Genomic DNA, 22,415 nt, shown 5'->3' with positions numbered 1-22,415 from the left:
GTGTGTGGAGGTTCTTTGAAGGTATATGCATGTAACCAAAGGATTGCCCGTGCAGACAGCACTGCTAAGCATGTTATACACATACCGTTGGGCTGGCAGATGTCTGAGTTCACGTCTCTCCTTCTTCTCTGCCACTGCGAGCAGCACTCAGTGAGAGCTCCCTGAACCGCGCACCTAGTTACACCGAGCCGCAAAATTTGCGTGCTGGCAGCCGTGGCGTTCTGGCATGAAATGCTTGAGTCTCCATAGCAACGCGATGCGTCCCCATGAGATGCCGCAGAGGCTGTAATGGCAGCTCAGTGAGCTGTGCGCAGCGGCTGGAGCCGCAGGGCTGAGAGCAGCCGGGGTCTTTTTTGCGCCCTTTTCTTCTATATCCCGGCCCCCTTGAGTTGCTAGGACCTTCCTCCCCCCCCGTGGCTGACACTGGGACCAAGATGCTTTTGAAGTACGTAGTGAGCTGCAGATTCACACCATGAAGTGGGAGCCACGTCTGAGAGAAGGAGCAGGGAGAGCATGGACAAAGTTCAGGGACAGGAGAAAGGAGCTGGGGGAATGCCTGGAAATTCTACCTCTGATACAGGTAGGGTAAGGTCATAGAAATCTACCTTCAATACCACAGATCCCTGAAATGCGACACTCCTGTGAAATGCAAGAATATATGCACATATCTATGCATTTATAAATATATGTGTACATATATATGTATGTATGTATGTACATACAAATATGCGCCATTGAAGAATTTGTGTCACCAAGAGCTCCTGGAGGAGTTCTCCATTTTATAACAGCTTAGTTTCAATTTGGAAGTGAAAGTTAAGGGAAAACAAAAGTTTAAAGGATACTGTGAGGCAGTACATTTGAGGGAATAATAACAAGTATAAATTTTAAAGGGCCATATGCTTTTCTGTGCCCTAGGCAGTTTTAAAAATCCTTTTTCAGAAGATCAATTTTGTAACTGCCCCTGGCACATCTGAAGACAGAATTAGATTTATCTGGCACCCTTGCTGACAGCTTCAATTAAGAAGCCAAAGACCTACTAAACTCCTTTCTGAGAAAGAGGATAGTTCTATAGACTGTGTGTGAGGCATGGGTGTAGGAGAGATTAGAGTAAAATAATTTTATTTCACTGTAAATGATGTGGGGTTTTTTTCAAGGTCATGTGTTCGGGTATGTTCCTGCCAGAGAAACATGACCTTTATCTCAGTGTTTAATGTGCAACTTGATGATGAATTAAGTCAACTGCTATGAAGGAACAGATTTTAAAATGTCTTTAAGATTTTGCAGTCTAATTTTTTTTGATAGCAGTGGTTATGGGAGGACAGACAATAGTATGTAAGGATACTTGCTCTGGATTTATTCTGTTTCAGATTTATTTTTGTGGGGAAAAAATTGTGTTCTAATATGGCTATCATCTGTTCAAGATTTGTATAATATCAGCAGGCATATGACTTAAAGATACAAATCAATAACTAATGCTTTTAGTAACATTTTAGATTCCATCTTAACATGTGAAATCAGTGAGAAGACAAGTCTTCAGCTTGATTATTCCTGTACTGTATGCTTATTAGTTATGACTGATGAGTGGTGATTTATGTTTGAAAAATGTTTTGAAAAAATGGTTTAGCACAATATGGTTTTGTTTCTAGTGGTTAGCAGAACTATGCCAAACCCATTATGAAACAGGAATAGACACTGTTGAGGAGAACTGTGTATTTTTCTCCGTATTTATTTTTTACTGATTCTTCCTTTGCCTCCAATATGAGACTTCTTTTCCTTCTTTACCTCCCTCGATCGTAGTATCCCAGAGGCAATTTCCCACTTCTCTCCATTCCGTAATACTAAACAGTAATGTGGGCGCGGGAATCTTATCCTTTTTTTGTGCCCAGCGAACTAAAGCCTCCACTTCTCTTTATTTAGTGCTCTCACCTCTCTTAAAGAGGATACTAGTTAAGAGTTTAATTGCTGCATCTAATTCCATCACGGTCTTCCTTAGTGCTCTCCCCTCTCTCAGAGAGGATATTAGTTGAGAGCCTATTGCCACGTTTTTTTTTGTCATGGTCTTACTTCGGCAGGGGTGCAATCTGCAGCTCTACACCAAACTCTGGACTCCGCTTTTCACCTTGCAGGTTCCGCCTGCCTCCGACTTCCAGCCCCCTAATTGGACAACTTCCTTTCGCGTATGATGCACGGAGACTTCTGCATTTAAGCGGACCGTATTTAAGCGAACCGCATTTAAGTGACTTAAAGGGTCCCTGTTCGAGCACCAGACAAAGAGGGTCCCCTGTGGCGAGTCAGCCAAGTCACGACAATCACACCAATATGGCTACATGCCGTGCTCACTTTATTAAACAAACAGGTCATAGTTATAACTTAAACCAACCGCTGGTCACGCGACTCTACACACAGGTGATTGGATAAATGTTTCTGGTCACGCGGGTGTCCATATTGCTGATTGGTGAGCATGCTGCAGGCGCCTGGTCAGAGTGTGCTGATGAGAGTGTGTTGATTTCGCGATTCCCAGGACTTGCTCTGCACCTGGCTTCTTGTTTGTGCACAGCTTGTTTTCTTTCTCCCACTGCTTGTTTCAAGGACAATTTAAAGTTGCTCTGCAGCTTCAACTAACAGGCCTGGGTTGTCCAACCCGGACAATGGTAACATATGTCCTCGGTCCTTTAAAAATCCCTCTACATATCCCCCTTTTTCTTTTTGGACAACCCATGTCTGTTTCACAATAGATGGTAAACCTTTCTTCACACAAGAAAATAAACAGCCAAAAATTAAAAACATTACAACAATGATTATAACAAAGCGTATTCCTTCCATCAATAATGTCTTTAACCAACCTGTTATCCCCAATCCTCTCAACCATTCATCAAAGGGATTATCATCAGCAAAAACATGCTTCATGTTTCCCTGCAGTTGCAACAACTTCTTGTGCATAGATATGGAATGATCGGAAAGGTTCATACAACACATCCCTTCAAAATCCTCTCAACCATGTCCATGTGCTAATAGCAAAAAAATCTATTGCAGCTCTATTTTGTAACGTAGCATGTCTAACACTATCTACATCAAGCAATAACGAACTTAAAATCTGCGATGTAAGATTAAATTGTTTCTCTCCCCAGCACGCTAACCTTTGTATATTCTTAGCATTTAATGCTGCCATTGCCCCCAGCATAAATATGGAGGTCAGGACATTTGCTGTTACTGAATGTAGATCAACTCGGTCATTACATGTTTCATCAAAGGTGCGCAGTGCCCTCCGTGATCTATGAGATTGTGGAGTCATTTTCAATAAGTCTTTCATATGCAGAACAAACAAAGTCTAGCGCCCTAAATAACATGGTCCACCGACAGGATTCAAAGGAATCCCTGGCCACGCTCTGTCCCCACATATCAAAAAGACTCCCAGTGACAACTGATAACCCCCTGATACATCTACATGGAAACCCCCAGTTTTCAATTCACCCCAACTAGGTGAACCGGTTAGATTTTGAAACCCTGTATAAAACCCCCGTTCACCTTGACGTATTAGCCATAACTGCCACGGGTCAACAAACCAAATTACTCCAGTGCTATTCACGGGTTAAAGTGGTGATGACATGTGGGTACAGTCCGCCATATCAGTTGCAGTAACATTGACATATCTGACAGGTACAACGCTAGCCAATAGGTCTAACTCCTGCAAAAGTAAATGATGTGGCCGATTTAAATTCTCAAAAAATTCTCTTCTGCCATGCTGCATTACGCATAGAAGGCCAAACATATTGCCCATTTGGACTCATACATGTACCATTCTGATTGAAAGTCAGATTCACTGTCTTAACATTTCAGAAACCATCAAAATTTTTTTCATTCTCTTGCAGGGGAATACCAATTAAACAAGTTCTAAAGGGGTTATCTGCCTCTTGCAGACTTAAACAAAAGTCTGTTATTCCCATGATATTTTCCCATGTCACCCATATGTTTGTTCTAGGCAAAACGTCGAAAATACTTTGGCCAATGGGTAAAAAATTCATCAAGACCGTAAACCAAGTCCACCACTCAAGCATGTTTATTCCTACAATTTCCACAAGTATTTTTTTTTACCGCCAAATTGTTTAAAACAAATTTTTTAGTTTCTTCCCAATCCTGCTCTAAAACAGACCAAATTTCAGATACAAAAATGGGTTTACTACGTTCCACACTGATGTGTACTATCTCCAATCAGCATGGCATTACAGCAGTCGTATGTTTCCTCTTGCTTCATACCTGGTTACTAATCAAATGTGCAGTACTCAATTTACTGTCCACACTCTCTTCACATCATTTACATTTAAACTTTGGCTTACAGTACCGTTTTACCCCACATTACATACATTGGCATAATACCCGCGGTTTACATCCTTACAACATAGTTTATTTTGTCTGCTTTCTCTGAGTCTTCTCTTCCATCTTCTGATCTTGACATACAGGTCTCACAAACTTGCTAGGGACCCATATAGGTCCTTTATCTGCGGAGATACAAAAAGAACCTCTACCGATAAATAACACCGGATTAGGTCCTTCCCATACACCTGAAGCCAAATTTTTATACAAAACATTCAAACCAGGAACTGTAGTTGTTTGGTTCCCTTGCGCTGTTTGGTGATGTATAACAGTGCTGTACTACACCAATTACGTAAAATGAGTCTGATACTATGTTTACAGGTGTGTTATTCCAGCTTCCTAATGCCCAACACACTGCTTTCAGTTCTAAGATTTGAAGGTTGTCCCGTGGTTCACCGGTGATCATGTATTTCTGCCACTGATTATCAGATTGCCAAACACACGCAGCCGCCTTCATCTTTCGTCCTGCATCTGTGAACACCGTTGGCCCTTCACCTGGTCTTTTTGAGCATAACGGTCTCGCAATCCACTGGTAATGCTCTAACATCTTCCAGAGAGGTCCTTTTGGCCGGTTGTTGTGTACAACACCTGTATAACCCATCAAGGCTTCCTGTATGGCTGTTGAATGTCTCAGGAGCCACTCATAATCATCACCACGGACTGGAATACTGATATCTGCCGGTTCAGTCCCATCAATTTCAACAATCCTGTCTCTTCCTTTTCTCACCGAGGCCGCTACTGCTGCAGGAAAACTTAAAATACAATGTCTGGGTTGCAATGGCAAAAACAACCACTCTAAAATGATCGCCGTATTTTCCCCCTTTTTCTTTTGCCTTTGTAGAATAAGGGCAAAAGGTGAAGTGGCAACGTTACAAACCAAAAAAGATAACGGATGATTCGCCATTCAGCGACCACACCAGCCAGTCTGAATCTTGTGGGACACAACTTCTAGGGCAGCCCGCTGTTCTGGTGAACAAGTTTGAGGACAGTTGGCTTCAGAGCCATGCAAACAGGATCGGAACAGTTGCAAATCATCGTTAGTGAGCCCAACTATATTACGAAATAACTGTAGATCTCCTAAAAGCCTTTGAACATCATGCAGATTAGTTATTTGTGTAGTAAGAGTTACCTTCTGAGGTTGGATTTAAAAGAAACAGTCTTTCAAGTCTATCACGACAATTTTCCAATTCTGAGGGATCATCGTAGTAGTTGGAAGACCAGGTTGCAACGCGCCCATCGCTAACATCTGATCATTAACCTTCGGCAAATCATGTAATAAACTGTATGATCTGTCACGCAGCCTCTGAACGCAGACCATGAGTAGTGATCATTTGCTTTGCCTGTTGCAATATTTTCCAATCATGAGGCTCCCATTGTGCACCAAGGATATTAACCACTACTGGACAAGCTAACGAGCTAGTCACCTGCCTGCTAGTCACCCTCCAAAATAGCATCACAAACAACACTGAATCAACGCTGTAGAATTGGATCTTTTCTCGAGTTCAGCATTGGAGGGGTAGTTGGGCTAACTGGAGGAATTACAGGTATTGAAGTAGTAGGCAGGTTCATTTCAACTCACTTTTCCAGTTCTCTTAAGTTATCTATTACCTCCTGTAAATATTTCTCTGTATTTTTATCACAAGGTTTCTCCCCGCCTTCGTCCTCAAATTCTTCCGATGATGTTTCAGGAAGAGGAGGATACAACATCAGACAGCGCTTTGGCCCCCTTGATTTGATCTGCGAGCTGTAGCCACCCTCCTTTTTGGTCTTGCTCCACCCACAGCTCCAACTGATGCAGCATGACTCGCTGCTCCTCCTGCCTCAGGAGGCTCAGCAGCCTCTTCCGGTTTTGGCTCAGTTACAACAGACCCCCAAGCAGTAACTTCCCGTTTGTCTGCTGTCTTATCTAAAAACTCCTGCACTGTTGAACACGCAGAGGCTGACATACCCTTCATAGGATGAGTATGCCCAACTCCGAAAAATGTAGCCAAGAGAGAAGGCTTAGGTGAATCACCCTTCTGCTCTATTGGCTTTTCTACCACATCTCCTCCCAATGCTTCTATAGCTACTGCCGCTACGTTTTTTTCCGCCGTCATAGTTTCGAGAGTGTTAATTATAGACCACCACGTAGCTCCTAACGCTTTAGTGCGACGAGCGAGGGAAAGCAAGCAGCTGACTCAATGTGAGTGATAAAGCAAGCTTCGATTTATTACGGCGTAATTATGTCTTATATACAGTTCCAGTTAATTATGCCTACTAGTCATCTGCTGATTGGCTAAGCTCTAAAGGGTTACATTTTCATACGTCCTCCTACTTGCGGTTTCTGCGGATAGCTAGCTACATATTTTTTTTTCCTCTCTTGTCTACGCGAATTCCTCAAAGTTATTTACAACATTAGGCACAAGGTCAGTGTTTTTCTCAGCTTCCTTATCAGCATGCCTCAGCACAGCTGCAAGGCCTGCTTCAGCTAACTTACGCTATCTTTGTTTCACAAAGATCTTCAAGGGAGTCATGGCCATGATCACACAGCCATTCTGCAACATTTCCCCCTTTTTCTCTTTGCGCAAGCAAAACTTGTGCAGTTACACGCTCGAGTAATTTTTGAATACAAGAGAGAGCACAGCTTAAACATATGAGTGCAATGATAACAATTATTACTATAAGCAACACACTTTACAACAGCCCTTTCAAACTACCAGAAGACCGCCCTAATAATAGAGCACCATAGCTTTGTCCATTTACTATCAGAGGTCCTCGGACACGAGTTGTGATTTTTTGTGGTTGGTTGTCAATTAATGTTGTATCTACTGCTGTTGCCAGGTCCAGGCTGAGGCTCCTTCGGGTGGTGGGTTGTAACACGGTGTCTGCCGATAAGAGTTGGTCATGTCTCCTGGAGGGGGTGTCGTGAAGGTGACAGGAGTCGCGATTAGGGTCGACGCGCTGCGGCTCCTCGCGCTCGGTTTCCCGTTTCCCGTCTGCCAACAGACATTGGTGCTGTGGGTCCCTCGCTGACAATTATGGCACCACACTTGACGTTGTCGACATCGGTCACGGGTATGTCCTGGCTTCCCGCCTCGATAGCAGGGGAAGTCTCGGCGCGTGGTGGTCGCTGGCTTTGGGGGCGCGGTAGCCCCAGGGGGGCGCAGAGGCGCAAGCGCTGCAAAAGCCTGACTTTGGGCTTGCACTAAATCTCTCCCTACTGCTTGGATTGCTTCCACTAGCAAGGCTTGCTGACCTACTGGCACCCAACTCATTCGCTCTAGCATTGTTTCTACAGAAGAATCTAAGGGCAGGGTTACTAAAATGCCTTTGGTGTAACTGTTACTATTCTCCAGAATACACTGGCACAATAACGGCCCTTTCATAAAGTTAGGTGTATCTGATGGGCTCACTGTGGAGGCCTGACTCATTCACTGTACTACGTAACTGACTTAATATTTTCCAATCAAAGCCTCCCAGGTTCCCTGTCTTTGGTTACCGGCATTTATCTGATACGTTACAGGGAAAGCTTGTGGGGGGTTGACTTGCTCAGCAATATCAAATATTCCCTGAGCAGCTGCTTCTTGTGCTATTTTTTGCCAATTAATGTGCGTAGAACACACCAGTTCGTTTACTGTATTTTTTGTTCCTTTTTTTTTTTTTTTTTAAATTTTGTATTGACTGCCCACTGCTATTTTCTTCCTCAGCAGCACTTTCGTCAGATGTGTCCCCGCCCTCTGGCCCCCCCGAGGCTACTGCGCCGGGGGGGGGGGGGGGCTACTTCGCCAGGGGGGGGGCAGAGGACACGAAGGGTCTGGAGGTGGTGCAGTGGGCTCTATAGGTGGTACAGAGGGCACTGTTTGTGATGAAGGGGGTATTGGAATGTAATTTTCACATGGCATAAATTTTCCTGCATTAGGATCTGCGCTTGCAAGTCGGCTTGTTACTGCTGCAGCAAGGCGCTTTTCTGCTTGATGTCTTTTTATACAATTAGTTACTTCATGCCATGATTTCATCAATTTTTTTGCTGCCTTATCATCATCTATTACTAAATCCCATAAACAATCCCCATAATTACGCCATTCTTCTACTTCAAACATATGCTCAGGATCTGCAAAATATCCTTTTGCTTTACCCATAGTAATTAATCCGGCCAGATCTTTTAAAGGGCCTACTCCCCGCTTTTCTAAAAAGCATTGTAAAAGTGCTAGCGCTACCTCTTTTTCCATTGTGCACTCGTTAAAGTCCTCTTTGTTGCAGCCTTTTCCCTTGGGTAGCAGCTCACGGACGGCGAACCCCTTCTTGAATTATCCTGGGCTCAAGCACGGATCGGGTACGATGCCAGCATCAGCCGATCTTCTGCTCTCTGGTCGCTGCTACCAGTGCTTCTCCGTCCTCGCTGTCTGGTGAAGAACAAGGTTAGGGGTCCCTGTTCGGGCGCCACTTGCGACGAGTGAGGGAAAGCAAGCAGCCGACTCAATGTGAGTGATAAAGCAAGCTTCGATTTATTACGGCGCAATTATGTCTTATATACAGTTCCAGTTAATTATGCCTACTAGTCATCTGCTGATTGGCTAAGCTCTAAAGGGTTACATTTTCATACGTCCTCCTACTTGCGGTTTCTGAGGATAGCTAGCTACATATTTTTTTTCCTCTCTTGTCTACGCGAATTCCTCAAAGTTATTTACAATATTAGGCACAAGGTCAGTGTTTTTCTCAGCTTCCTTATCAGCATGCCTCAGCATAGCTGCAAGGCCTGCTTCAGCTAACTTACGCTAACTTTGTTTCACAAAGATCTTTAAGGGAGTCATGGCCATGATCACACAGCCATTCTGCAACACTTTAGCTTCTTTTCCTTCTTTACCTCCCTCGATCGTAGTATCCCAGAGGCAATTTCCCACTTCTCTCCATTCCATAATACTAAACAGTAATGTGGGCACGGGAATCTTATCCTTTTTTTGTGCTCAGCGAACTAAAGCCTCCGCTTCTTTCTTTAGTGCTCTCACTTCTGTTAAAGAGGATACTAGTTAAGAATTTAATTGCTGCATCTAATTCCATCACGGTCTTCCTTAGTGCTCTCCCCTCTCTCAGAGAGGATATTAGTTGAGAGCCTATTGCCGCATTTTTTTCGTCACGGTCTTACCTTGGCGGGGGTGCGATCTGCAGCTCTACACCGAACTCTGGACTCCGCTTTTCACCTTGCAGGTTCTGCCTGCCTCCGACTTCCAGCTCCCAATTGGACAACTTCCTTTCGCGTATGATGCACAGAGACTTCCGCATTTAAGCGAACCGCATTTAAGCGAGATAAAGGGTCCCTTTTCGGGCGCCAGACGAAGAGGGTCCCCTGTGGAGAGTCGGTCAAGTCACGATAATCACACCAATATGGCTACATGCCATGCTCACTTTATTAAACAAACAGGTCATAGTTATAACTTAAACCAACCGCTGGTCACGCGGCTCTACACACAGGTGATTGGATAAATGTTTCTGGTCACGCGGGCGTCCCTGTTGCTAATTGGTGAGCATGCTGCAAGCGCCTGGTCAGAGTGTTCTGATGAGAGTGTGTTGATTTCGCGATTCCCAGGACTTGCTCTGCACCTGGCTTCTTGTTTGTGCATAGCTTGTTTTCTTTCTCCCACTGCTTGTTTCAAGGGCAATTTAAAGTTGCTCTGCAGCTTCAACTAACAGGCCTGGGTTGTCCAACCCGAACAATGGTAACATATGTTCTCGGTCTTTTAAAAATTCCTCTACACAGGGCCATCACAGGAACAGGATGAAAAGGCAGAAAAAGAGGTAACCTCTCGATTCCTATCTCTGAATGAGCTGTGGGATATGCAAAAAGATTTCAGCCATTGTCCAGGTGAGCATGTCGTCACCTGGCTGTTCCAGTGCTGATGACCGTCTTAGTAGTGCTCTGCTGGACCTGCTCCAGTATGTCCATGCCTGTCTAGTACCAGGGAACCCAATAGTGCACACTGCACTTCATGTGTGGTCTCACAAGTGCTGAACAGAGGGGAAGGATCCCTTTCCTGGAACTGCTGGCTACACTCTTGCTAATACAGCCCAGGATGCAGTTGGCCTTCCATGCTGTAAGGGCACGCTGACGCCTTATGTTCAACTTGTCCCAATTGTTGTAGCAATTGGGATCTATCAATGCTAAGTCAATTTATTTTCTACCAGTAAACTTTAAAAAAAATGTATAAACTACTGCAGTATCTTTAACAACAAATGATGGTTAAAGGTACAAAATGGAAGAGACAGATTAAAATAGGCATAAGAGATGCCTTGTGATATAGATCTAGGACTGTTGAGCTCCTCTTTGGAAAAGAGGAGGAAGGTGGGACTAGAAATCTGATATACCATTTCTGACCCATTGCAGTCAAATGTAGTGAATAAAGTAGTGAGAGTATGGGCAATTCCACCCTCACTGTCTTTTAGAGTTGTTTTAAAAAGAAAAAAGTTTACAGTTAATTGATAGACATACTGATGGGAGATAAAATGGCCGTGCCTCTGCTTTGTTTCACCCAGGTGCTCTTTGTCACTTCTCCGCACCAAAATTTATCATCGTGGTGGTCATCACCATTTGGCCATCTGAACATTGGCATGCCAATGGGTCTGTGTAACCAGCCAGCCTTCCCAGGGAAAGGATCCCAGTCTGAGAAAAGCAATATGCTTCTATCTCCTACCCTCCACTCCTTGCTCCTCTTTTTCCCTCTCCCCCTACCTGGTCCTGAGACCCACCTTGCAGGGGCAGCATCATCTAATGAGAATGCAACAGGGATTAACTTGAAAAAAGACCAGTGAAGATGACCTGACTAAACTGGACAACGATCTTTGTAGTTTCCATGTCTATTTTTCCCATTTCAGACAGACATTTTTTATCAAAGGCTGGAAAATTACATATCAGTCATAACAGAATTAAACAACAGAACTAGTTCTTTCTTCCTCAGGAAAAGAACTACTTAACATAATCAAATATATATATAAAAAAAGATACTTTGATAAGCTTTGAATAAGTTTGTGCTGCTTGATATTGAAATACTCTGCCACGTTTGATTCTTTTGCTTTTCTTGTATACTAAGATATAAAAACTTTGGCATATATTTACTAGTATGTTTGTTACGATAACCAAATATGCTGAGGTCTCTGTAGCTGAAACCAAATCCTGTTAGTTAAACACCTTTTACTCTCTGTTCCTATATAATTTAGTCTGTCAAAATTTAACATTGAGCTACTCCTGCCAACGAGTGGTTTTGATAAAACCTGGTAATTTGAGTGTTTCAAATGTACTAAATTTTATTTTTTAAATATCATACAAGCAAAAACTGTTTCCATCTTTATACATTTTGTAAAATTATTAATATGTGGAAACAAGTGCACATACTGCAGCACAAAGATTGCCCAAGTACTATGTACATGGGAACAAGGATCCCATCCTTGTCATGGGATTGGCAGAAATGCAATTAGGAAACATGATTCAGGAAGAGTCCTGATGTCCTTCAGTTAGTGGATAATGATTATAAATTGAAGGTGATACGTTTGGCCAACAAGAAAAAAAGCTGAAAACTTCTTGGAGGAGAGCCCAGACAGAACCTACCCATCTGGTTTATACACAGTATAACAGCAGGAACAAACTAGTAGGACTTAGAGAACAGTTTATTATGTGAAAATGTTACTGATTGTATTGGGTTTATGTGGCAAGGTTTTGGTAGCAGGGTACAGCAGGGGTGGCTTTTGTGAGAAGAGACCATGAGCTTCCTCCATGTTGGACAGAGCCAGTTCTAGCCAGCTCCAATATGGACCCACTGCTGGCCAAAGCTGAGCCAAACAGCAATGTTGGCACCTCTGTGAAACATATTTAAGAAAGGGTAAAAAACACTGTGGAAGAGCAGTTGTTCCCCTGTAGTCCATGGAGGAACACATGCAGGAGCAGGTGGACATGCCCTGAAGGAAGCTGCAGCCTGCAGAAAGCCCATGTTGAAGCAGGTCTTCTGGCAGGACCTGTGACCCCATGGGGGCCCCATGCTGGAGCAGTTCTTGAAGAACTGCAGCCCATGGTGTCATGGAAATCAGAAATAAAACTCCTTAACACCAAGGTAGCATTAAGAAGCAAGCATTTTTTATTGTAGCGCTGCATGCACGGGGGATTGTTCCACCTAAATGTGCATGGCTTCCTTCTCTCAGGCAGCTCTTTTTATGTAGTACATATATACGTAGTCAACAAATTTCCTGAAAACACATACATATTCACGAGATTACCCAAAACTAATTATAATATTTGCCCTCCTCCTCGTGCATGCCCAGTTGTACAGAGCAGGGTCCTTCGGTGGTCTTGAGAGTCTGCAAATCCACCCACTCCTCTCTCTGTTCAGTTGGCTGGACTTCTCCTTTGTAGTCCCCATATGTCCTGGTTTCAGCTGGGATAGAGTTAATTTTCTTCTTAGTAGCTGGTACAGTGCTGTGTTTTGGATTTGGTGTGAGAACAATATTGATAGGACAGTTACGGTTTTAGTTGTTGCTGGGTAATGTTTATATTAAATCAAGGACTTTTTGGTTTCTTGGGCCCTGCCAGTGAGAGGGCTGGAGGGGCATGGGAAACTGGGAGGGGACACAGCCAGGACAGGTGACCTGAACTAGCCAAAGAGGTATTCCATACCATATGACGTCATGCTGAGTATATAAACTGGGGGAAGAAGAAGGAAGGGGGAGGACATCTGGCATTATGGCATTTGTCTTCCTGAGTAACTGTTACATGTGAAGGAGCCCTACTTTCCTGGGGATGGCCGAACATCTGCCTGCCGATGTGCAGTAGTGAATTAATTCCTTGTTTTACTTTGCTTGCGTGCTCGGCTTTTGCTTTACCTATTAAATTATTCTTATCTCAACCCCTGAGTTTTACATTTCTTTCCAATTCTTGTCCCCATCTCTCTGGGTGAGTGGGAGTGAGCAAGCAGCTGCATGGTGCTTGGTTGCCAGCCAGGGTTAAACCATGACACCATATATGGTCTTAAACCGGGTCATCTCGGTCTCTTACTCTTTCTTGGCCTGGAATTGCTGGCCTTTGGGCTGGTTTTTCTTCATCCTCCAGGGCTACCCTTTTGTTAGAACCTGAATTTATTGCTTGCAAGTATACAGAGATTAGTTTCAAACAAACAAGGTGCCTTAACAATAACTGTTTGAACCTAGGATGTATGACTACTTCTAAATTCTTAAGATTAAACCTTAACCCTTCTGTAACAATGGGGAGGACCTACACTGTAGCAGTTTGTGAAGGACTGTATCCTGTGGGAAAGACTTCATGCTGGAGGAAGGGGAAGAGCGTGAAGTGGAAGGAGAAGCAGCATGAAGTGTTATGGACTGACCGCAACCCCATTCCCCATACTCCTGTGCTGCTTGGGAGGCAGGAAGTCAAAGAATCCGGAGTGAAGTTGAAGCCTGGGAAGAAGGGAGAGGTGGGGGAAGGGGTTTTTAGTTTTGTTCTTATTTCTCACCATCCTACTCTGTTATTAACTGGCAATAAATTAATTTAATCTTCTCCAAGTTGAGTCTGTCCTGCCTGTGATGGTAATTGCTGAGTGATCTCCCTGTCCGTACCTTGACACAAAAGCTTTTTCATCTTACTTTCTCCCCCCCATCCTGTTGAGAAGGGGAAGTGATGGAGCAGCTTGGCTGGCACCTGGTGGCCAGTAAAGGTCAACCCATCACACTGTTATAGATAGGATTTCAGTAAACACTTCCAGTAAAAAACTAGCAACAAATTTCTATAAGGACAAATGAACTATAGTCTTACACAGCCTAAGTTCCTAGTAAAAATGATCACAGACTAGCCTTACTTAAAATAACAAATAGAGCTGAGGAGATTGTTCTGTCTGAGGAGAAAGGAAAACACAGATGAAGAAGCTGGAATAGCTATTTTCTGATGCAGTTTTCAAGTTTTTAAAAGCAGGTATGTGTACTTTTATATTGATTTATCTTAAGGTTTTCTGTGGTGGGTTTTCCCTGGCTGGACACCAGGTGCCTACCAAGCTGCTCTGTCACTCCCCTTCCTCAATTGGACAGAGGAGAGAAAAATATAATGAAAGGCTCATGGGTTGAGATAAGGACAGGGAGAGATCACTCACCATCATTGTCATGGACAAAACAGACTCAACTCAGGTGTTGGAGAATGGCTGGATGAGAAGGGTCACAGATCATTAGAGCATTTGTACGAGCAGAGCTGAATCTAACTGGTGTGCTATCAAGACTAGGCCTCAGCTGAGGTTGCCAGCTGTGCTGATGGCTGCGGAGTTGCAGGGACACCACGGCCTTAACAGGCTTCACAAACAACTCTGAGGAGGTATGTGCAGTAAAGATAAAGAAGTTATGTAAGCTAGCTAACCGCAAGTAGGAGGACCATGTAAATGACTAAGTAGTGATTCTAGCCAATCATAGACTGCTGAGTATGCATAATTAGATACACTGTATAAATAGGAGCTATTCGGGCTAATAAAGTGAATCATGCTTTATCACTCATATTGAGTCGGCTGCGTGTTATTCCCCGCTGCTTGCACTCAGGGAAATTAATTTAATGTATTAACAATCAAATCAGAGTAGGGTAATGAGAAATAAAACCATATCTTGAAACACCTTCCCTCCACACACACACCCATTCTTCCTGGGCTCAACTTCACTCCCAGTTTCTCTACCTCCTCCCCTGAGTGTCGCAGGGAGACAGGGAATGGGGATTGTGGTCAGTTCATCACATGTTGTCTCTGCTGCTCCTTCCTTCTCACTCTCTTCCCCTGCTCCAGTGTGGGGTCCCTCCCATGGGAGACAGTCCTCCATGACCTTCTCCAACATGGGCCTTTTCCATGGGCTGCAGTTCTTCATGAACTGCTCCAGCATCATTCCTTCCCATGGGATGCAGTCCTTCACTAACAGGCTGCTCCAGTGTGTATCCCCCATGGGGTCACAAGTCCTGCCAGCAAACCCACTCCAGCACAGGCTCAGTGGGGTCACAGCCTCCTATGGGTGCATCCACATGCTTCAGCATGGGATTCTCCATAGGCTGCAGGGGAACAACCTGCCTCACCACGTCTTCACCACGGGCTGTAGGGGAATCTCTGCTCCAGCACCTGGAGCACCTCCTCCCCCTCCTTCTTCACTGACCTTGGTGTCTGCAGTTGTTTCTCTCACATATTCTCACTCTTCTCTTCTGACTGCTGTTGCCCAGCAGTTTTTTCCCCCTTCTTAAATATGTTATCCCAGAGGTGCTACCACTGTCACTGATTGGCTCAGCTTTGGCCAGTGGCAGGTCTGTCTTGCAGCCAGCTGGCATTGTTCTATAGGACATAGTGGAAGCTTCTAGCAGCTTCTCACAGAAGCCACCCCTGTAGCCCCCCCTCTACCAAAAGCTTGCCACTCAAACCCAATACACTGTCACTTCCAGCTTTTTTTTCCCTAGAGTATGAAGCAAATTTTTAATAGCTGAGGTAACTAATACTGGAACAGATGTGTTCCCCCCCTGCCCTGAGTCTTCAAATCAAGGCAGGATTCATTTGAAGGAAAAAGGTGTAGTTGGACCCAGGCTGTTGAGTTTATGCAGGAACTATTGTGTAAAATTAGAGGCATGGGTATTGTGGATAACTGGCTAGCTGAAAAGGGTCACATAGACATAGTCCAGCTGGCTGGACAAAAATGCACATCGCTCTCAGCTTATCTGAAGTAAAGCAAAAATACACTGTCTTTGGCTGTTCTTGTTACACAGTAACAGGAAGATCGCGGTGGGAAAAGAATGTTGCAGGTGGGAACAGATAACTACAGAAGAGAAACTAGGGGCGGGCTTGGTATTTAGGCAACTAACCAATAATGAGCTTAACTTTTGTAATATGTATGAGCTAATTATAACAAGGCATAAAAGGTGACTGTAAGAGACAATAAACGAAGTCTGCTGATCACTCATATTGAGTGACTGTGTCTTCCCTCCGTTGCGACAGGGTATGTCAGAGACCAGATAATTTGGTATTGTGATTATATTTGGCCTTTAGCAGTTTGTTGGCCTCAGTGCAAATTACTGTTGACTGACTATAAACATAGCTAGTAATGGTAAAGTTACCAATCCTGATTTGGCACCAGATATGCATGAAAGAGCAAAGATTTGACACAATCAGAATCTGGATCATAAAGACTTTATTGTCAACATGGGGAAACTGCCACCTTGTGCACAACCAGTGGACAGAGCACAGACTAGTGTTAATACAGCAATACCACTTTAGGCCAGGAAGGCAAGAACTTTCTTAAATGTGTTACAAAATGGAATGGTTTGCAATTATACGGAGTACAGTAAATACATGTAAATGTTATAAGCACTGCACTTAACTTGAAGGTTTCTGCAGATAATATTTGTATAGCTTTCTTGTGTGTTCAGGGTCTAAATATTAGTTAGGCAGATAATTTTATTGTGATGCTAATAGATTAGAATAGCCAATTGTGGAGATTTGTTCCAACTTCAGGATTTTTTTTAATTTAATTTTTTTTTTTTGCATGTATGTTTTGCAGAATTCAGCAAGGAAACATGTCATTTTTCTACTGAGCTTACCTTGAGGTAATGTCTCCTGTGAATATTTACTTTTTGGGGTGTCTGAGTCAGAGTAGGAACACCACTGCTGCTTGGCAGCCTGCATGTGCACTCAGTTCCACAGTACTGTTGCATGGTACCTACCAGATCACTAAAACTGTAGACTTACATGACTGAAGTTCATGACTGAAGCAGCAAAACATGATTTCACTGCTTATTTTTGCTCATTCATCTACTTGTTTTGTCTCTGGCATTTTAATATGGAAATGAAACAGAAAGCACCACTTCAGATTTAACTTCTAGTGGCAAGACCTGCATTTTCCATAAGGAGGAATACAAAACCTTATCCCACACTTTTTCAGGGACCAGAACTCTGATTTCTCCTTTTTCGGAAGTGTTTTTCAGGCATTAAGTCACAAGAGTAATTTTCCTTCTCCTTCTTTGGCCTGATCTGTGAGAGTCATGTTTTAAGAGCAAAAGTTGGAGGGCAGACTATGTTCACTGTACTGGTATTGGCTGGGATAGAATTAATTTTCTTCATAGTAGCTGATATAGGGCTATGTTTTGGATTTGTGATGAAAACGATGTTGATAACACACACCGATGTTTTAGCTGTTGCTGAACAATGCTTACACAGCTTCAAGGCCTTTTTTCTGTTTCTCGCACTACCCCTCCAGTGAGTAGGCTGGGGAGGCACAAGAAGATGGGAGGGAACACAGCCAGCATAGCTGACCTCAACTGACCAAAGGGATATTTCATACAATATGATGGCATGCTCAGCAATAAAAACGGGATGGTGGAGGAGGAAGGGGGGACGTTCAGAGTTATGGCAGTTGTCTTTCCAAGTAACCATTATGCATGATGGAGCCCTGCTTTCCTGGAGATGGTTAAACAACTGCCTGCTGATGGGAAGTAGTGAATGAATTCCTTATTTTGCTTTGCTTGTGCATGCAGCTTATGTTTTACCTGTTGAACTGTCTTTATCTCAATGTACAAGTTTTCTCACTTTTACCCTTCTGATTCTCTCCCCCATCCCACTGTGGGGGTGCGGCGAATGAAGAGACGGGACGCAGCTTGATGCAAGCAAATGTCAATTTATTGTACAGAAGTACGAGTTTATATACACTTTCAGAAGCTGCGCGTTTTAAACAGATTGGTTCTTGAAGCTAAGCATTGCATACTAGGCAATCCCTGATTGGTGGTTAACTAACATCAATCAACAGCAAGGTGTTACCTTTCCTTGGTGGTCTCCCACTCCCCTGTGCTCTGTAAAGATGTCTCATCATGTTAATTGTTGTCTAGACAAGCTCCAGCAAATTCCCCTCAGCTAACTGATTGCCATGCATGGTCCTAGTTTCCAGCCCGCTCCTGCATCTCCCCCTTCCTGTTGCACAAGAAGAACCTTTGAAACCGAATGAGTAAAAACAAGGTATAAGTAATAGAACAAATAAAAAACCAACTGAGACATATTATCAGTGTCAAAATAACCCACTGTCTCTGTTCCGTACAATTATACAATTTCCCCTTTTTGTTTTTGAACAGCTAGTACCAGGTTTGCCATGTTCTGCAGGGCCCTTGCAAACATGACAGCAACCAAGGTAATAGCAAACAAACAATACTGCCAATTGAGTGAATGGATGCCAAAAAGGCTGACATTTTCTCAGATTTTGATAACATGTTGCTGCAATGGGGCGCCTAAAATCCATTCAGCACATACCATCCAAATCCTCACAGCCATGTCCTTGAACCAACAACAAAAAGCAGTGGCAATTTTGACTCACATTCTGAACTGCCTACCAAACAAGGTGATTTAACTCTTTAATGATTTCCCTGATGTTACTCCGGATAAGAGAAGAACCGCTGCAATACGTTCCCATCATAGCCTCCTACTACATTAGCATCTACAGAAAGACAATTATCGACATTCAAAGTGTAAACAATATCATCTTCTTTTGGATTAACATTATGCATAGGTGGAAGAGCACACCAAACAAGAACTGGTTCAGTCAAAAAGTTCGAAACATAGCATGCCTTCTCTGAACATACCTCTGGGGTCATTCCCTTCATTCCCTCTTTTTTTATGCAAAGAGAAACACTTCCACCAAAACAGAGAAGCCCCTATTTACATCTCTGAGCCTGGACACAAACTGCAGCTGTATGCGCCACCAGGCTCAGGGCAGAAATCATTCATGCAGTTACATAGCTATATATCACTACAAGCATGCAGACACCTATTAAACACTAGATAACCATGTTTATCTTTCCTATTCTCCTTCACAATACCTAGCTGTTCTCTCATCTCTTGTTAGGTCAAATATTCTCCAGTTTCCTCTCCTATCTCTCTCTTCAGACATTCTCTATCCTCTTTTTTGCTTAATTGCGACAAGGCAAAGCGTGTGTGTAGCTGGGTGACCATGACCTGCTTTATGTTACAATCAACTAAACACTGAATACAGGAAAAAAAAGGCATGGGAGACATAAGGCAAACATCAATAAGGTGGTTAAAGATAATTATAATAAATCCTGTAATACTTTTGAGTCATGGTCCAAAGTTTCCCAGCCGTGAGAAGAGACCAAAGGCATCCCGCCCGTGACTCTGCTGCAGGTCTTTGTTTTAAGGCTTGTAAGTTTTGTATACTTTTGTAAATTAATTCACAGTGGTCACTCAGATTCACGTAACACATCCTATCAAAGTCTTCACACTTGTGTCCCTGTGCTAATAATAAAAATCAATAGCAACTCGGTTCTGTAGCAACATATGATGGACAGAATCAACATCTGTTAATAAGCCAGAAAAAAAAAAAAGAATAGTATTTGTAGTATTACTTTGTTTAGCAAGCTAGCAGCCTAATTTACTAAGCAAGTTAAGAGCGTGTACTATTCTTACAGAAGAGGTTAGAGAAGCAAAAATCTGTTATGCTGCATTCCAGAACTCAGCCTGAGAATTACAGTCTGCTGTGAGTTCTGCATTAAAATCATTTGACACATGTTGGGGTTGCGATTGTGAAAGTTGCCCATTTACAATTTTCATTGGCATTATCATGGCTAGTTGTTTTAAAAGCAACCCTTGAGCTTCCTGATGTTCGACTTGTTGCAAAATATTCTGAAGCCAATCAATCAAGTTAGTATTAAAGTTAGTGACTCTCTAGGACCCCGCAACACTGTGGCAAGACTCCCGCATCCTGACTGCCTTAATAGCCATCTCATTCATTTGCAAACAGTTGTCCCTGGGATACCTTGCCTGAGTCACAGAATCGGCACAATTATTTTCTCCAGCCAACTGCTCCTAGTTAACAGCAATTCCCCGATTAAGGTTTTCAGTCAAGGCCACTACACATAGCTCACAAAAATCAGATAACCACATCATATACTGTATCAGTTAGTACCATACAAAGCAATAACTTCCAATCATGCAGTGTGAGCGTATAAGGCTCTGCCATCACTTCAAGAAGGGACATAGCAAATGTATTATGAATCCTCCCTTCCCACTTGCATTCCTGCCACCAGTCCCTCAGACCCCCTTTCACCCTCCCCAAAAATACAATCAATGCATCAGGAGAGACAAGGGGGTGGGGGAAAGGTCTAGCTTCTTTTCCAGATCTATAGGACCTGGATCAAAAGGTTTATCAGTGTCATTAAAATCATTGTCCGAGATGTCCTGTTACCGTGCTTGCTCCTGTGTTGTGAGGGTCGCTGCAATCAGTGACAGCTTTGGGGGCAGAGGAGGTGTGGACAGAATTGCCATCGCTGACTGTGTCTTGAGAAGAGTCGCGCTGTCAGTGGAATTTACAGCTTCCTCTGGTTTAGCACCATTAGTAGAATTAGTCCACACTTGGCAAAGAGTAGTCAGAATTTGCCACCAAGGTGCTAAATGCATTCCCGACACGGAGTTCCCCTCCGCGGCAGCATCATACAATTGGCTGCTGTATGTACACACTTTCATTCTTTCAAAGTCTCTAAAGTTTCTTGACTGCTCACCTGTCTCGATGAATACAGGTGTTATCCTCAGGGTTTAGGTTGTCCGCCTGGTCCAGACAGCAAGACGATCGTTCAGCCAAGCCGTCTCCTCTGGAACGCAGCCCTCTTCCACGAGCTGTCTTTTTTCCGTCCTTATTCTTCCAAGGCTTGGGAACACCACCATAGGGGTCACCATTTGAGGAGACTGAGGCACGGACTCCCGGATCTGACTAGAAGACCCTTTATGAGTCCATATACGTCTCTTTCTGGGGACGAAGCCTGATTCCCCATTGCGGATTTCCCACAGCTCACCTCTCAACTCCGGAGGGATTTAAGGCCGGCTCCTGCTTCCTTTCAGCAGATCATTCAAAGTTCTGTGGGATTCGCTGCATGTCGCTCAGATAGGCGATTCGAGAGCCCTTCATGTTAGATCCTTAAACGCATCACGTCGGGGTCACCAATTTGCGGCGAATGAAGAGATGGGACGCAGCTTGATGCAAGCAAATGTCAATTTATTGTACAGAAGCACGCGTTTTTATACACTTTCAGAAGCTGCGCGTTTTAAACAGATTGGTTATTGAAGCTAAGCATTGCATACTAGGCAATCCCTGATTGGTGGTTAACTACCATCAATCAACAGCAAGGTGTTACCTTTCCTTGGCGCCATCCTTGGCGCCATCAGTCTCCCACTCCCCTGTGCTCTGTAAACACGTCTCATCGAGTTAATTGTTGTCTAGACAAGCTCGAGCACATTCCCCTCAGCTAACTGATTGCCATGCATGGTCCTAGTTTCCAGCCCGCTCCTGCATGGGGGAGTGAGCAAGTGGCTGTGTGGGGCTTAGCTGCCTACTGAGGTTAAACCCCAACACCCACCCTTCCTGTTTCACAGCCTAGTTTTGATAGTCCTCATGGACATACTGTCACCTTATATATCGTCAATATACAGAATTCAGAGTTGTACAAGATAATACAACTGTAGCTCTTCGAGTCAGGAAAAGATCTTCATAGCAAGCATTGCAACAAGAGGCCTGGTTCCCAAGTGGATCCCCATCTGGCAAAGGGAAACTGAATAGGAAGCATCTGTTTCATTGGCACATCTTTAGCCCTGTGTCAGAGGAAGTGTTATGTAATAGACATTTTCTCTTTTCCTACCTCATGGAAAAGTGCAACAGCAAAATCTTCTTAATTATTTTAAAATAAGATTGTAATAAGTAACTAAGGGTAATTTGCTGATCAAATGGGCTTTTAACAAAAGGAATGATCTTGCTGCAACAGATTTGAGAATGTTCTGTCTGGCAAGAAAAGAGTTAACCATGAGGTTGTGAGATGTACTTTCTCAAGGCAAATGTTAAACCATAATCTCATGTTACTATGACAACCTTTGTCTTCGTCTAGAGCTTAGTGTAAAAATAGATTAGTTTTGTAATATACAGCTTCTTGCTACGGGACTGAGAGCATAACTGTTTGCTTAAACCGGCCTTGAAGTTGAGGATAAAAGGGCTGTGTTACTTGTCGGAATTTGCGAGCCTGGATGGAGCTGCGACTCCCCAGC

This window comes from Falco peregrinus, chromosome W, assembly GCF_023634155.1.
Source record: "Falco peregrinus isolate bFalPer1 chromosome W, bFalPer1.pri, whole genome shotgun sequence".
Taxonomy (NCBI): Eukaryota; Metazoa; Chordata; class Aves; order Falconiformes; family Falconidae; genus Falco; species Falco peregrinus.
Note: the sequence above shows the minus strand (reverse complement) of the source record.